At 38.1% G+C, this 18,668-nt stretch overlaps 1 pseudogene; it reads left to right on the top strand.

The window, feature by feature from the left end:
- Positions 1 to 18,173, top strand: part of LOC100616895 (proteasome subunit alpha type-3-like) — a 168,167-nt pseudogene extending 149,994 nt beyond the window's left edge.
- Positions 18,174 to 18,668: the final 495 nt, after the last annotated feature.

Here is an 18,668-nt window from a genome sequence, read left to right as displayed (position 1 = left end):
GCATTTGTGGTCAGTTGCAAGTCCTTTTTGTATTAGAACAGTCCCATATGAACACAGTGCAATATAGCAGACGAGCCCTGAATTTGGAGTCAGAGGACCCCAGTTCAAATAGTGACTCTGTTACTTATTACTTATGTGTTATTTTTAAAACCTTAGTCAGTTCACTTCACTTCTCTGGGTCTCGGTCTTCCCATATTTAAAATGGAAGGGGAGAGTTTAATATGCACCAATTTCTGTGAGAGTCGGAAGTTTATAGGTCTGATTGAGGGGCAAATTTAGGGATGGGAGATCTAGTGGAAGAATGAGTCCATGCAGACTCCAACATCTATTTCCTCTCCTATCTTAAACTAGTAATGCCTTGCTGCACTAAATCTATGATGCTAGAGCTGAATTCCAATTCCAGTTCCAAAATGATCCAGTTGGTCTGAGAGCTCACTGTATAATTTACACTGAGTGGAGATGGACCAATGGGGGGAGGGAAGGATGGCAAACATTTTCTTTTTTGCTTTTCATTTTCATTTTGCTTTTCATATTCATAGCTTAGTCTGATAAAAAAAAAATCCAGAAATCTACTTTTCCCACTAGAAAGGAAACAGAAAAAGGTAGGTATATAACTTTTTTCCAATGTACTAGGAAAATGCAAATTCAAAGAATGCTCATGTGGCAAGCTGTCCATTTACATAGATAGCATTCACCAGACAACAACAAAAAAACAACCTAACTCTGGGGTATCCATGTAACTCTGAAGAACTCTGCTAAAACTGGTAAGCTCAGTGACTTACAAAGGCTGTTAATATGATGTGGGCCTCATGAGGATGACAGATCCAATATGGCAAGGCCTCTCAGGTCCTCCACCTCAAGCAGGAACTCCATCAAGAGTGAAGATAACATGTTCGTTCGCTTATGTTTATGGTTAGAATTGTTCAGTGATCCAGCAAATTCATCTCAAAATATTTACAAAGCATTATTTATCAGAATAAGTCTTTCTGCTCAAGAAAGTCAGCATATGTTAGCAGCATGAAATAGAAGATAAATTGCTCAGGCTAATTCCAACTGGATTTAATGCCAGTAATAATTATTTTAATCAGACAGAAAATTCCCTGGGTGATGCCAGACCATCTAGCCCTGGAAAGTAATTGTGTCAGTTCTCATTATCTGATGCTTTTTGTACAAATAATGTCTTTGGGTCTTTTGATCTCTAATGTTCCATCTTTTTTATCCTTCCACTCTCTGTCTTCCTTTCAATGAGATCTCTCTATTACTTATCTGTACCAAGGCATTTAATTACAGGGCAAATTTAGCATGATAAACAAGGCCTGGCTAGCATAGAAAATCCACATGGAACTCCATGGAGTTTTAACAAATTTCTTTCATACTGACAGATTTTCCTTTAATAAAACAACTCTATTTTTTTTTTTGGTCTAAACCTATGATTTTATTATCTAGGCACTTACCCACCAATGAAGATGATTCACAACCAATTAAAGAGTTATTTGAAGCACTAAATAGTTTTGACTTATTCAGGGTCACACAGCCATCTGATAAGTGCCTTGGCCTGGCTTCCTGTGGAACCGAGGGGGTCCCTGCACTCCCTTGAAGCCAGGGCTCCAGAGAGGAACTCTCTTTGGTGGGAACCAGCATCTGGCAGGGAATGGGTGACATCAAGCATTCTACACCTTTGGCAAGGTCATAGGATAAGCTGTGTTAGCACTTCCTCAGGAAATGAGATTTTCCCCCCTTTCCTTACAATAGCCAATAACAATTGCACTTTATTAGTGCCTGTTTATAACTATGGAATAGCTATGTTTTATATATCTTAAAAATTATAACTATAAATTTTTGCAAAAAAAAGTCTTATTTTATTTGTGAGATCAGCTTACAAGGAAACTACTATGTCAGGCAAAGGAACTTCTCTGAACAGTTAGTCATAGGATTGGTTAAAAATGAACAGTGCAGCATTTGACTATGGGAAATGCACAATTTCTTGAAAAAGAGAATTTAAAACAAAGTATTTCAATAGTAGATTAAGGGAGAATTAAGAGAGTCTTTCTATAACACTCATTTCTAACTTCATAAGAAAAAAGTTAGTACATACAAAAAAGAGATATACCAAGAGAATTTAAAACAAAGTATTTCAATAGTAGATTAAGGGAGAATTAAGAGAGTCTTTCTATAACACTCATTTCTAACTTCATAAGAAAAAAGTTAGTACATACAAAAAAGAGATATACCAAATACCAAAGCTTTTCTTCATCTCCAAGAGGGGAAATTATTTTAATTCTTTGTATAAAACTACATTATGGTATGACCTACTGGAGATAGCCCACTATGCATCTGAGGCAGAACTTGAACCCAGCTGGTTCTCTAGCAAGCTCTCCATAAAACAATACCTCAACAAAAGGAATGGTAAAACAAAAAAAAATGATTTAATTAAAAATAAAGTCAGGTGTCACTTAATTTGGGTTATAGGTTTGTTGGTGATGTAAAGACAGGAATCTCTTAGCAATTAATTTAGCCTATGGGTTTGCTCTTGGGAGAAAAAATGGGCACATTCTTCCAAACTAGCTAATGATCTGGCCTCTCCAGCTCATTATTTGAATTTCTTCTCTGAACAGGGTCCCAAGCCTCAGGAGAACAAAAAGGGAACAGACAGAAGTCCAGTCACTTGTGGGCCCAGTGCCTAAACTAGCACTGGCCTGAATCTCTGTGGCCAGCTCCACCAATTTCTGTGAGTTTTGGAAGAGCCTGGCTCTGGTTATGGGGCTAACCAGGGTTGGGAAATCTAGAAGGAGACTGACACCATGGAGTACTCCAACATTTGTCTCTTCTCATATCTATGCAGCATCCTGGAGGCTGAGAATAATAAACTATAAGGGAAAAACCAAAGCACTTATGGGCAAGAGGAATTGCCAGCCACCAGAGTCTAGGGACCTAATTTCAAAAAAGTTAGGAAGTACAGGCTTGGATTTTTATAAACTCATTGGTCAATGTCAGAATTGTCCCACAACTTAGCAATACCCATCTGTGGATGACTTCAGAATCAAGTAGGAAACAGTTGGCCTTGAGACAGTCTGGGGAATGAAACATTCATGGCCTCAGGAAAAAGCTTGATGACCCCAAAATGGCCAGGCTCCAGCTGGAGACAGAGATTAAGACTTGGAAGGAAGAGCAGTGCTTCATGAACCATAAATAGGTGGCAAGTTTCCTATAAATCCAAATGAAAGACTCTGGGTTAACTGTAAAGGAGGGCTTTCCCAAATCTTGAGACCTGAGCAAGTTCCTAACTGACGTCTGATTCCAGTGCAGAGCTTCATAAGTATTGGTCCCAGCAGATGGAGGAGGGCACTGGGGTAACTAATACAAGAGCTGAGAAGATAGAACAGCATTGTCACTGAGCTGAAGTTCCTGGAGATTAACCTGGACTCACTTCAGAATCTGAAAACCAAATTGGAGGAGATCCTCAAGGAGATTCATGACCTGCTATGCTCAGCATAGACCAGCTTTATTTAGAGGCAGAGCTGCAGCAGGCAATACAAAAGGATAGTTCCAGACCACAGAATAAGAAGCTCTGCTCAACTTCAACGTCAATCTAGAAGCAAAAAACAAAACAAAACAAACAAAAAAAAAAAAACCCCAAACCACCTATCTCCAACTGGTTAATAGTAGACATTTAATAAATGCTAGTTGACTGCCTAAAGAGAGAGAGAGAGAGAGAGGACTTCAATCTTGTTCATGCAGCATTCCTTGTATATTATCCTAGAGATTTATAGATGGCATGGTGGTGGCAGAGACCAACAATATCAGCATCCTAAGGCATTAGAGCCTCCAATTGAGTACCTATGTCTAGACCAGAAGTTAATAAAATTTACAGTTAAAATAAAGGATATTTTTTAAGGCAACATAATTACACATTTAAGTTGACAAAATAATGGCAGTCTGTAGAACTGAGGAATAGGAAATAAATATGATCATATCTATGTTTTAGGAATATCATTTTAACAGAGGATAGATTGGAGAAGATAGATATCAGAAAGAGGAGTGGGAATTAGCAGCAATAGTCCAGAGAAGATTTGCTGAGAGTCTGAAATAGACCAGAGGCAGGGTGATAAGAGAAGAAGGAATAGTTGTGAGGAATGTTAAAGAGATAGAATCAACATTCTTTGATTTTATTATAATTATTAAAATTCTCACCAGAAGTCACAGCAAACATCTAATTCAGATGAACTTTTCTCGTGAATTGTCTATCCTAGCTATTCTTTGAGGAATTTTATGAAGGTATTTGTGAAACTTCTATCTCAATGTAGTATTTGAAGGCAAGATTGCACTATTCTACCAATGTGTAAAGTAAGCTGTGATGTAGTGTTTTAGGCACATACTAAAAAGGTTATAGCAAAAAAAAAAAAAGTGCTAAATCTTCCCGGCTAGATTTTATTTAATTAGTTTATTAAGGTTACAACTACCACCTGAGTCTCCATTTTCCTATTTCAACCAAATTCTAATGTATTCTTGGAGAAAATACATTAAAAAAAAGATCAGCGGGGGCAGCTGGGTAGCTCAGTTGATTGAGAACCAGGCCTTGAGACAAGAGGTCCTAGGTTCAAATATGACCTCAGACACTTCCTAGCTGTGTGACCCTGGGCAAGTCACTTGACCCCCACTGCCTAGCCCTTACCACTCTTCTGCCTTGGAGCCAATACACAGTATTGACTCCAAGACGGAAGGTAAGGGTTTTTAAAAAAAATAAAAAATAAAAAAATAAGATCAGCAAAACCAGAATACAAATAATTTAAAAATTAGGAAGATGTCTGCATCAAAAGAAAAACAGAATGTATATCACAATCTCTTATTGAACTCAAGTTTTGGGAGAATGAACTGTGGAAATAAGTTAGAACAAGCATGTGGGGACCATTTCACTTTTGAATGAGTATGTGTATTTCACCCACCAGAGGGAGCTGTTGGCAACATGCTTGATTCAGTTCAGCCATCTAAACTAGTGTTAATATCATGACCTCCCTACTAGTTATATAAATTAAGCACCATCAAAAGGTATAAGTTGTCTTTAACAAATCTTTAGAAATACCCTAAGCTCAAAAGAAAAGACAGATCAGATTCTTAGACAGATACTACCCCGTGTTGGAGCACAAAGGACAACACAGCCATCCAATGCAGCTGAGGAAGTCTCCAGATGTAACGACTTTTCCTGCCACTGGGCCCAGGCTTCCAACGCCGAGAGAGTGGGACTGTCTCTGTGCATCGACTTTTCCACTTAAATCTTCATGCACAAGTGTCTTTGTGCACAAAAACACACAAAGACAATCGTCATCCTCGGTTACCGAGAGACTACTACTACTACTACTACTACTACTACCCTGGAGGCTAGTAAAAATCTATTATGCTTCTCCATCAACTATATTCTTGAGGATAAAAATACATTCAGTTGAGGGAACTTGGGACCTGAGCTGCTGATTCTTCTTTTCCTTCATTTCTCTGCTCTGTTGCCACACTACTTCATTACCTATTCATTGTTACCAGAGTATTGTATTGGAGTCAAGATCTAGCCCAGCCAAGAGAGACTCTTCCCTCCCCAAAGTTCTCTCTTTCCTTTTCCTTCTTGAACTTTCTATCCCTGAATACTATATCATCTAACACTTCTATTCCCCTTGGTCATTCATTCTAGCCTTTTAAAAGAAAATTTTAGCTTTTCTGTTTTAAAGAGCCCAGATCCTGGACTTGCCCTATCTCTTTCCCTCTACTTTGGACAGGTTCATTGGAAGTATTACTGTTACATGTATGATACAAAGTGAAGTGAAAAAGAAAAAGTGAGGATAAGTGAGAGGACAAACAAGATTAGATGAGAATTTTTAGAGAAAAGCTGTTTTTTTTGGTCATTTCTATCAAGTAAGTCCCTTCAATAAGCATACACATCTATTTGTTTAATAAATAAGCCCATTTTTCTATAAACCTTGGAGTAATATTTTTATAGCTAGAAGGACCTTTAGAGATCATCTAGTCTAACCTCCTTATTTTCCAGACAAGGCAGCTTAGTCCAAGGAATGCAAACTAACTTGTCCAATGTCATACAGGTAATAAATAGCAAAGCCAGGATTTGGACCCATTTCCTCTGACTCCAAAATTGGCATTATTTCCACAAATCATTAACAAACATTTATTGGCCTTATACTAAGTTCAAAGGTGATTGGATGGCATAATGAATAGAATGCTAGACCCATATTTGGGAAGATCTAAGTTTAATTACAATTTTTCATATTTACTAACTGTGTGGCCCTGGGCAAATCACTTAACCTCTGCCTAATTCAGTATCCTCATATGTAAAATGGGACTTATAATAGCACCTACCTCCCAAGGTTGTGAGGATCAAATGAGATAATATTTGTAAATAAGAAAATTTTTATAAATCACATTATGAATGGTAGCTATTATTATTAAGTACAAGGCATTGTCCTTTGTGTAGTATATATATATGGTCTAACTATAGGGACAGGACATATAAAATGTAACAAGGGTTCAATCTGTCCATGCCATTAACTAGCACAAATATAATGGTCAGCAGGTCATAGAAGAACAAGTACTATCTGACTAATGACCAAACACAATATGCCGAGTGAAACTGATAAAAGTTACACCGATAGCCAGATGATAATGCCAATATTTGCCCATGCAAGATGTGCCTTGCATGTAAATACATATGCTGTTGGATGTTCATGTTACTCTCTGCATGCCCATTATGTTCCTGTTTTGTTTATTTATTATTATGATGATTTTTCTGTCTTGTATATGTGTACTGACCTTATGTTAGCACTATGAACTTAGCACAGTTCTTAGAACATAATAGGTACTTAATAAATATTTACTGATTGATTAATAGTGCATAGTTGGCTAATATACTTAGTTTTGTTTTAAGCATATAATGTGGCTACTTTTCATTTGCTATTTATGCATATTTGTTCATATTACATAGATATGCTTGTACTGTCATGATTGTACATGACACGACATGCCTGTAATATATCCAGAATGAAATTCTAATGTTGTAGTCTTTAAAGCAGCCTATCAAATAATGCCCTCCGTTGTACAAGGTCTATTACATGGATTGTTGGTGTATATTTGCTGTGAAATACACCCTAAGGTGATTACCTGGGCTGTTGGGTTAATCAGCCTTGCTCTGTTTAATGCTGATGTAATTTCGATGTTATACTGGATAACTGCAGATGTCAAATGTACCGTGTCCTGTTTTGCAAAGTTCTGCAAAATTCCATATGCAAGAGAGTAATGTAATAGGGGTTTAAGAACTGACTAGCATCCTGGGATTTATAGTTCAGAGAGCAAGCATTCCCCTCTCGGTCCTGAAAGCAATTGGGAACCATCATAATCTTTGAGCCAGAAAGTAAACTTGAGTCACACCTATAGTTCTTAAAGGGACAAACAGTTTGTGAGACAGAATAAGAGAGGAGTAAGAACTCCAATAACTGAGCAACAGCATTGCCCAGAAAAGAACTGGCAGCACAGAAGCACCAGGTGGGAAAAGAAATGGACTGAAGGGAGAAAGTGAAAAGAAGATTCTCAGTTCCCTACAGGAATTCTGGGGTTTGTATCCATTTTTTGAAAGATTAAAGGAAGTTTAAAAATTTGCTCTTTCCCCATTCTCCCTTCCCCACCCTCATAATATAATAATAGTTTTGATCTCAATTTCTTCCATCCTTGACTGATTAATAAATATTTCAATATAGTCTACTTGCTTCTTTTGCCTACATATTTCCTATAGTGTTTTTGCTTGGGTGGGTCGCAGGTAGCTAGAAATATACATACATATACATACATTTAAGTTGTGGCTACCTCTGTCTGAATATTAGGTAGTGAGGGGGTTGGAGTGGAAGGAGTGGGGAAAAGCAGCAGAGGAAGGAGAGGAAAGGGGCTCTGCTATTATGATTGTACCATTAACCTTTGATGGCTAAAATGTCCATAAAACAGCAGAGGAGAGGGCCATATGGGACCATATGAACCTGAGGGACCATTAGATTTTCCCTAAGATTAAAAGCTAGCTAATTGTTATAATAGGGTGTGACTGGTTAAATTTCCAAAGAGAAAGGGGTTGAGAGGGTGGTGACCAGAGAAAATACCACAGTAAAAGCCACCTTTCCTCCAGGGAGGAAATGGGCCAGCTGATGGTATGCCACATTGTGACCTCACTGGGACTGCTGCCACTCAGTTATTGGAATTCTCATTCTTTGCACTACAGATGAAAACCTAACAGTATAAACTACTATGTTGTAACTGGTACATGATGGGGAAAAGAATAAGCATTAATAAGGCAACTACTATGTGCCAGGGACATAAGCACTTTGCAAATATCTTCTCATTTGATCCTCACAAAAAGACTGTGAAAGTGCTTTTATTATTCTCATTTTATAGATGAGGAAACTGAGACAAACAATGGTTAAGCAACTTGCCTCGAGTCACACTAAGTATGACTTGGAACTCCATTCTTCCTGACCCAAGATCCAGGGCTCTATCCATTGGACCATCTAGGACCTGATTATGAATAACTCTGAATGTCAAACTAAGTAGATTGAGCTTTAGTCAATAGACAATGGGAAATAATGAAGGTTTTGTCTATCGATGATGGGAAATAATGAAGCCAAAGAGTAGCATACATAAAGGAATGTTGTAGGATGATTAGTTTCATAATGTCATAGAATTAAATATTATTGTAGTTATTTTTATTATGGAATTTGTTCTGAACTAACTAATTTGTTCTTTTTAACTCAATTGTGTCTGATTATAGTACTTAGCTCCAGGATTCTTTAACACTTGGGAAGAGGAATAGTAGAAACAGAAGCATTAATTAATTTAACTAAGCATAAAATACATATGTAGTGGGGGACATCTCAGGGAGCACGTATAAGGATGAGCCTTTGTCGTGGCCCCTTCTGGTAGGACACTTCTACTTGCCAAAAACTCCTGGTTGGTCTTTTGGTCCTGTGTTAAGGGGAATGGAAAAAATATTTCTGCAAAGGTCTTTACTACATAGTTTTTCCACCATAAAAGAAAGGAAACTGTCTCTGAGATTTGATTGATCCTGGGGAATACACTTAAGCTGCTGACATGGCTTCCCACTCATCTACATCATAAAAAGACCATCCCACAATGAATCACTGCCCTTCAAACTTGATGGATGTCCTACTGTTATGTGAATTATCATACCCACTCCATCCAATATTGTCTGACTTTTAGGCAAAAGCTTAGCTAGCCTATATAGCCATACTCTCTGTCATGAAAACCCAGGGAGAATCAGGTGGGATGGGCCTGCATCTCGGTGATCCAGTGCTTTTTCCTTGCTGAATAGCCTTTCTATGCTAGTGTTAAATAAACTTCTTTTTTGTTAAATGTGGGCTGTTCTAAAAGTGTCTCATTTCATTCTAGTCCCAAGCCACAACCACTGTCCTAAGTCAGGGTTGGACCTGGACAGGGAGAATGTGCCAAAGATGATTGGTAATTGCTCCAGGAAGAGCTGCCCACTCTGTGAGCCCTAAGGGCAAGGGAGGAAAGCTTCTATAGCCTTGAGGCAGTGTTTTTTGTTCGAACTTCTCCCTCAAAAAGAAGAGAAGCTTCTGTTCCCTACCCCTCCTCAACACCCATTTGACAGTGAGAACAAGCTCTTGCTGTTTGTTAAGTCCCTAGCTGCCTCTTCTGCTGTTTTGTACTCCAAAGACAAATAACTAAACAATGGTCCTCAGAAATGAATATTTCCCTGGAGCCAGGACACTAGAAGAAGAGGCAGGCAGGGAATTCCCAAATGCTGCCTGGCAGTAGGAAGTGCTTTCTGTAACCACATCCTATTTAGAAAACAGATGCTCACCACCAGAAAAATGAGCCATGCTTTGTCTGGTCAGAAAACCTGGACCTTGAGCCATTGCTCAGATAATACAGAGGTAAAACTGAAATCTCTTTAGGGGTCCTATACGTCTCCCAGGAGTCTTTCCTATCTCTAGGGTGGGGAGTGGGAGAGGTAATGATTTACTATTTCATGTTTTAAGTGTTTGTCAGGGTGCCTAGCCTAAGTGGCAAGGACCTTTGTGGATATTGTTCCTACCCTACCTCATATAATGGGGACCAAGGAACCAACTGGGAGCCTCTGGTTTCAGATCCCCTTAAGTAAGAAGTCAAAACACACCTTTTGTGTTTTAAACATTTCTTTTGTGATGGAAAAAATAAATTGATCTGTTATCAACTAGCTTATACACTGAGTAACTTTCTTAAAGGGATCCAATCCCTTTTTAGAGAGACCCTAGACACAAGCCACATGTAATCATTATTTAAGAGATTGTTTTTACCCCAGTACTCTTGGGCAAGAGAGTATGATGAGCCAGAGAGTGAGATAAAAGCTTGAAGCTTCTCTCTTTGGGATCAGTTTCCCACAATACTGTACATTGTCTGCATGAGTCCATAGTCAAGGCTTCTTTGTGGGAGAAAGGTAGGGATCCTCTCCATGGATGACAAACAATATACAGCTGGATTCTGATGGAAGATACAAAAATAAATGACATTTTCCCTACTCTGTAGGAGCAAACAATCTAGGGACTAAAAGGAGAGTTCTTTCTTAGTAGGATGTTTCATGCCCCAATTGATGAAAAATTTGGTTTCCAAAGGTCAACAATGATAACAACAGATAATTCCTACCAAAAGCAAGAAGATGGTACAGCAGTACTTAAGATTCCAAGATGATGGCTGAAAGAAAGAATTCAGTCATTTTCTTCCTCTCATATTCCGTACTCTAGAGCCATGGTGGTAAACCTATTAATATACATGCCAGAGGGGGCACTCAGAGCCCTATCTGTGGGCATGCATGCCATTGCCCCAGTACAAAGTTCACCAGAGTTCATTACTAGAAAGCCAGTTGAATGTGGGACCAGACTGCTCCCCTCCTCCCCTCCATGCACCTCTGAGGACATTACCCACCCCTCTAAAAGGTTCTTCATCATTGCTCTAGAGGATCTCTCTTTTCTGGGTCAGTGCCTGAAGCTCAGTCTGGGATTGACACCCTGATAATGGGCATGCAAAGAGCTATATTTGTGAACCTGGACCAAAATGCCATATGTGCATCCTCCTGATTTCACCCTGCCCCTAAATAGGGCTATGCAGCTGTGTCAGCTTAATTTCTGGGCAAAGTCAATATTTAATAATAGCACTGTGCATGAATACTGGGTATTAGACAGTAGAGTGGGACAGGCACATTTTCTTCTCACCTACAGACATCATTTCTGGGCTTCTTTTCTCCAGGATACAGTGACTCTGACAATAGGGACTACTAGTAATGGTTTTTAAGTTATCTCTTAGATGATCTGCCAACTTTATAAGCATCTGGGGAAATGGCAAATTTGTTTTTGTTTTCTGTGTAGTTATAAAGCTATGTCCTACTAAATTAGCTCCTATAATCATCATTTAATAATCAATCAATAAATATCTTAATACCATTTATGTGTGAGACACTATGTTAGGAGCTGAGAATAAAAATGGAAAAAGGAAACAGTTTCTCCTTTCAAGGAACTTACATTTCCAGAAACACTCACAAAAAATTGCCAAAATTGGAGGCAAAAATTTCTACCTCTTGGCAGAAATGACTTAGTAAGTCTGAACCTGTAGGAAATGATAGTGGTGTTTTCAGCTACTCAGTTTATCCTCAGACAAAATGTCCAGAGTGAAATAAGAATACTAAAGTATATAAGCAACCCAGAGCTACCACAACTATATGTCATGTTTCTTCTGCCTGGTCGTAGGAAAAGTGGCTAAAAGGACCAGAATTTAACAATACATCAAAGGAGCAAACAGCATGAATTGATACAATGCAGTTTTCTTGTCTGTTGTTAATGTTAACTCATAAGGCAAAGAAAAAAGAAATAGAATGAAAAATTTTTTCAATGTAAAATTATAATAAATTTTTTGTGGCATGACTTATGTGTCTAGTTTTAAACTGACATGGCCACAGTTTGAGAAGGAAAAGTGTCACGTTTCAAATATAGCATGATCCAGAGCTCAGTACTTTTCAAAGGAGTAAAGAGTAGAATTTTCTGGTCTCTGGTCACATCTACTGTCTTCTCTGCTGTAACAATCTTAGTTTCCAGGATGCAATTGCCAGATGAAGAAACTTGAGCCACTGACTTTTACTAAATAGAAAAGTAGCATAAGGAGTTATCTTGAAAATGTAATAGAAAAGGAGGGAAGGAGAATTTAAGATAATAAACTGGACTAACAAAGCTATTACTGAATGCCTACAGGGATACATATATATAATATATATTATAAGATAATTTATATTATATATTATATGTGCACATTTAACATATTGTATTTGTATATATAATATGCATGTATTATATAAATATAAATATGGATGCCTATATATGGGTACTTTTAAAAAAACTTACTTTCCATCTTAGAATCAGTACTATGTTTTGGTTCTAAGGAAGAACAATGGTAAGGGCTGTGAAGATTAAATTTAACTCTCCCCTGATTGTGAAAATGAAATTAGCTCCCCTGCCCATTTGATTACCAAAAGTGTAAACACCCTACTTAAAGTTGAGTGGAGAGATCTGCCCATTTTTAGAATAATCACCAAAGGTGTAAACACCCCATTCACACTTGAGTAGGGGAGGTCTGTGACCCATGTGTGCAATAGTGGGTGACAGGGAATCAGAATTAAATTAACTGCCCCTGAAAAAAGCAAAGCAAAGCTTCAACTATGATTGGTATATGTAAAATTAGGGGAAGGCACAGGAAGTGATGCAAAAGAAAGTGTCTTTAAAAGGAATTTACAACTTCCTGTGATACACTTTTCTTCATCTTTTGGAGTTGAGACTGGAGAAGAATCTGCTGGCTGGACCTGAGACCCTGTTCCTGGTGAGGCTGTTCTTAAATCTCTTCATTTGGACTGACATGTGGTGAGTGAAAGGCTGACTCCTTTCCTGGATTTTCTGAAAAAACTAGCCTCAGGAGAGACCTACCTCTTGAGAGAGACTTCCCCAGGTCCTGTACTTTGCCAAGGCCAGCTAAGAAATTAATTATCCCTACCTGGGTTGAGCCAGGGGCTGGGAGTAAATTATTAGTGCTTAGGCTAGATATATTACCCTATCCTCTCTGATTTCCTACTTCATTCTTTCTATATTTTGTAAATAAATCTCTTTGGAATAAATTAAATTCCTGGCAACCCTATATTTAAATATAATCCAGTCCAACCTTTTATAAATAAACCCTTTTTTCCCCCTTCCAGGGCTAGGCAATGAGGGTTAAGTGACTTGCCCAGGATCTTACATCTAAGAAATGTCTGAGGTCAAATATGAATCCAGGACCTCCCATCTCTAGGTCTAGAGAATAGAGGGGATCCTTTCAAGATATTTCCTAACAATATCAGTTATACAAATGTGAGGTTTCCTATGAAGGAGACATTTAGCACTATTATACTCTTGCCCAAATCAAGGGGAGAACCCCGTTCAGTCAAGGTAAGAGAACTGAACTCAAAGGCAATTCTTTTCTTGTCTAAAACTTCATTTTGATAGACTGCTAAGATACAGAGAAAATTCAAAGAACATAGAAATACTGATAGACTGTCTAGTATTTCTATGAATTCAGGCTTAGGGAAGCAGGTCTACTTCTATCTATAAAGCTGGAAATGGTCAGTCTATTTCATCAAATAGCTCATGTCAAGGTATTTTTAAAATATATATATTAAAAAAAAGAGAAAATGAAGGGAATGTACCCCCAAGAGGAGGCTTGGGCCCTGAGGTATGGAGGGAGAGAGGGAAAGGGAGGAGAGCCCCCCTTCCTCAAAGTGGGGTTCTGGAGAGACAGCAGCTATAACGAGTTGGCTCAGATAGAGGAGAGGGGATTTGAAGATTTTTCCTCCTTCTGCCACCCCTCCTTAGTTAAAGCTACTCTCCCCAATTTGCTCTTGTCCCTCTTGTCCCCCCTCCAGTACTTGAGACTGAAAAGATCTCCCCTTGATCTGTTCACTCACACTCAGCTTGGGGAACAGATAACTTTTAATGTTAACTCAGTCAGATAATACAAAAGGAAAAATGGGCAGGGAAGAATGGGAAAAGAAAAGTGGGGAAAAGGGGGTCCCTGTCGCTATCTAAACCCTTTTCCTCCCTACTCAAGTTTGGGGGGAGCTCAGGCCTTGGCAGCCTGAGTCCCCTGAGAGAAAGTCAGGTTGACTCACCCCTGGGCAACAGGAGCTGAGGTAAAGTCTGCTCAGGTTTCTCTTCAAAAAGTCCCTTTGTTTGGGAAGTATTGGGAGGAAAGATTTCCAGTCACCAGCAGGAAAAGTGGGTAACCCTCGAGAGAAAGTCTTTTTCCACCTTCTCTCTTCAACATCTCCAGACGGAGAGCCCCTCACTGCTCTCCTCACCAGAGTCTTCTCTACTCCGGAAATTCACTCCTGGGGCCCCTCCCCCATTGAGGTGATCAATTTCACATACTCTTCAGTCCGGCACTTTTTTTCTAGTGCCAGCCTCTATCACAAAGAGAAGAGAGGTGAGCATAAAATAATTTAGATCCATTCAATGAGACACTAGATTGACTTGTAATATTATAGGATAACTAGAAGTTTAACATAATAAAAAAGTTATCACATAATCCCAGGCAACAATACTTAAGACAGCCCATAATAAAGTATACTTTGTACATAATTTCGTGATTATTAATTATTTTATGTTTGCATTATACTTCTGTTTTGTTATTATTCATATTTACTCATGTTTATTTCTTAATAGTAAAGCAGCATCCATTTGTTAGCTATGAACTGTTTTGTTTGTTGTTTATTTTTATATAATAATAATAGCTAGCATATAATGCTATTTAAAATGCTAGAGTATTTTCAAGTTTGGAAAGCACTTTATAAGTATTATCTCATTTTATTCTTATAATAATTGTGGGAGATAGACACTATTATTATATTCCCATTTTACAGATAAGGAAACTGAAAGAGAGGGAATTTAAGTGACTTTCCCAGGGTCATACAACCAGTAAATATCTGAGGTTGGATTAAAATGTAGGTCTTTTTGACTCCAGGGTCAACATTATATCCAATGTGTCACTAGGTACCTTAACTATGTGTAAGTTATGATTATAACTTTGTTCTCTATAGTATTGTTCATATTGCTAAAACTAAATAGCCTTGACTTATCTTTGCTATTTATGATTATTTTCTTGTGCACTAGGGATAAATACTTTGCTATTTAGACATCTAGCCACTGAGGCGCTCTGTAAAGTAATGCTCTATATAATGTCATGTCTATTACATGTATTATTAATGAACATTTGTTTTCAAGTATACATGAAATGATTACTTAGGACACCAGGATAATCACCCGTTATTTTAAAGTGTTGATTGATGTTTAAGCTTGTACTATATAATTATGGATTTCAAGTAAATCCCAGCTGATTTTTTTTTTTTTGCAAGGGATTGTAAATCCTTATATATTTACCCATGAAGAGGATTGTAACCCTTGCATTCCCATGGAGATGACATACTCTCAAGCAGATACTATCCTGTTATCCACAAATTGTTAATGCTTTTGAACTTGGACTTCTGGGAATGTTTAGGGAGTGTATCTGGCCGTGCAAATCCAGAAGAAAGTAGTTCAAATTTATTTAAAGCTGGAGAATTTGTTCACACATTCAAGGATTTGAGAATTCATTCTAGATTCTACATCTTGAATCTCTGTGTACAGGAAAGGATCGAACATTGAGTTGGGATTCTGGTATATGATCTCCATCCTTTTTTCTACAGAGACTTTGACAAGTCACTTTCCACCTCTGTTTCTGCTGTCGCCCATGAACTTGATGCTTCATGGAGAGACTGCCATGAACTGAGAGTAATAATTGGTGGGGCATTTCCCTGCCTCCTCTGTAGAAAGGACAGAAACAATTCTCATTATCTGACCTACTCATCCCCAGTTTGATTTGATTTCCACCTCTATATGTTGTTATTTATGTATTTTATGTTTGTATTTGTATTTATATATGTATAAATACAACAAAGGACCTATTTATACAAGAAAATATTTTAACAACATAAATTCAAAAAATTAACATAGAAACATAAGTTTAGAGAGGACAGGAGCAGCTCTCATTAACTGACCTACTCATCCCCAGTTTGATTTTTCCCTCCTTTCAACAAAGGATTTTTAAAACCAGAAGAAGCCAATTTCCATTTTAGGGATGATGGAATCAGACTGTCCATGTTTCATTCTGTTACTGGCCGGGACTTTTCTATCATGACTTACCCTAACTCTAAGACTTCAGCCACTCTAACTCTCACACTAGAGCCTTCCTGAGTGCTGAGAGCTTTTTCACCCTAGCCATTCCACCATGCTGGTCCCTTCCTCCTATAGCTGAGTTCCTTTTGGAGCCTTCATTTTTGGGGATGAGCCCAGGCAGGTCCTGCTTCATTCACTTCCCAGCTGTGATTCTGATGCTCTAGATTTCACTATCAAGTGCCTACATGGATATTGTCTCTTCCCTAACCCTTTTCAAGGGCTAGGGAACTACCTTTTAATTGTAAATTTTAAAAATTAATATTCAATAATCCAAGTATTATATTTAATAATATTTATTAAAAGGCTAGAGAAACCAAGAGAACTCACCAATTTTCCAGATTAAAAAAAAAGAAAGGGAGGAGTTACAGCAAATTTATAAACAATAGTGTGACCACCAAACACGCACAAAGAGAAAAGCATTCTGGGTAATACAAAAAGGAATTTGGGGTAATGTAGTTTTAGGGGTTCAAGAATTTCCACCTATACATTATATAGTATCTTTCCTTGTTAGATTATAACTGTCCTTGAGGACAGATCTCATCTTTCCCTTTTATTTTATTTCCTCATGCTTTTATTCCCAATCCTCAGTACAGCACCTGGTACCGAATAAACATGTACTAAATGCTTGCTATCTTCCTACCTCTAGTTCCAGTGCTATTGCTGGCTGCCTATATTCAAGGAACTGTTCACCTTTTCATTGCTCTCTGTTCTTCTTTGCTTTGCTTTGTTCTGATATATAAGGGAAAAAAGTTTTGTTGTATTACTGATGTTATTTCAGATAGAGACTTTGAGATGGAGTTGTGGTTGTTGTTGTTGTTGTTGTTGTTGTTTTTAATTAAAACCCTTACCTTCTGTCAATACTGTGTATTGACTCCAAGGCAGAAGAGTGGTAAGGGCTAGGCAATGGGGGTCAAGTGACTTGCCCAGGGTCACACAGCGTGGAAGTGTCTGAGGCCAGATTTGAACCCAGGACCTCCCATCTCTAGGCCTGGCTCTCAGTCCATTGAGCTACCCAGCTGCCCCCTGGAGTTGGTTCTGAGCAGAAAGAGAGAAAGAGTCCTCTACTCTCTGTGGTGGCTTAGACACTTTGAGCTCCATCTGGAACAGGTATGTCTGTCAGCCTCCACTTTCTCTCCTGATGGAAGAGTTTTTCAAGTTGAATATGCATGAAAGCCTTGGAAAACAGTAGTACAGCTATTGGAATCAGACGTAAAGGTGGTGTCATCTTTGGTGTAGGAAAGTTAGTCCTTTCTGAAGGAGGTTCTAACAAAAGACTCTTTAATGTTGATCAATACCTTGGAATGGCGGTAGCAGGCCTGCTAGCAGATGTCCGTTCTTTAGCAGACCTGGCCAGAGAAGCCTCCAATTTCAGATCCAACTCTGGCTGTAATATTCCATGAAAGCGCCTTGCAGACAGAGTAGCCATGTCTATGCATACATACACGCTCTACAGTGCTGTCAGACCTTTTGGTTGCAGTTTCATGTTAGGGTCTTATGGTGTGAATGATCGGGCACAATTCTATCAAATTGACCCATCTGGTGTTTCATATAGTTATTGGGGATGTGCCATTGGGAAAATCAGGCAAGCTGCAAAAACAGAGATAGAGAAACTCCAGATGAAAGAAGTGATCTGTTATGATGTTGTTAAAGAAATTGCAAAAATAATCTATATAGTAAATAATGAAGTTAAGGACAAAGCTTCTGAACTGGAGCTTAGCTAGATTGGAGAAGTAAACAAAGGAAAGGCATGAAATTGTTCCGAAAGATAGAAAAGAAGAAGCAGAAAAATATGCCAAAGAGTCTCTGAAAGAAGATGAATCAGATGATGATAATATGTAACAAGGAACGCTACAGTACTTTTTTAAAAGAAATGTTTTACATGTAAGCTATGTAGAAGTAGTGTCCTGTGGATTATTGGCATAATGAAAAATTACCAATTTATTAAAAATGTATCTTGTATTCACACAAAAAAAGAGAGAAATATCCAATTTAGACTTAGGCACAAGGGAAATAGAGGAAAAAATGAATCCAGGCAGAAGTCTCAAATATTCTGAAAACACATTGAGCTAAGTACTCCTACAATTCTTAGAGTTTTATAAGCTGGAATCTTTAAGCAAAAATAGATTAAAAACAAGAGAAATTAATATCCTTCTAACCCCCAAGTAGAGTAGAAATAAACACTCAAGTCATAGGTTAAGCAAAGATTCAGAAAAGGGGCTTTTTTTTTTTTACTATAAATGCTTTAAAAACCTTACATGTAGATGTGGGGCCCCTTTGGATTCTATAATGGTGGTTATATTTATGTCCCTTCCACATATTTGTCTTCTCCATATA

Source organism: Monodelphis domestica, chromosome 1 (assembly GCF_027887165.1).
Source record: "Monodelphis domestica isolate mMonDom1 chromosome 1, mMonDom1.pri, whole genome shotgun sequence".
NCBI classification, from domain to species: domain Eukaryota; kingdom Metazoa; phylum Chordata; class Mammalia; order Didelphimorphia; family Didelphidae; genus Monodelphis; species Monodelphis domestica.
The sequence above is the reverse complement of the archived record's forward strand: the minus strand, read 5'-3'. Positions and strand labels throughout refer to the sequence as shown.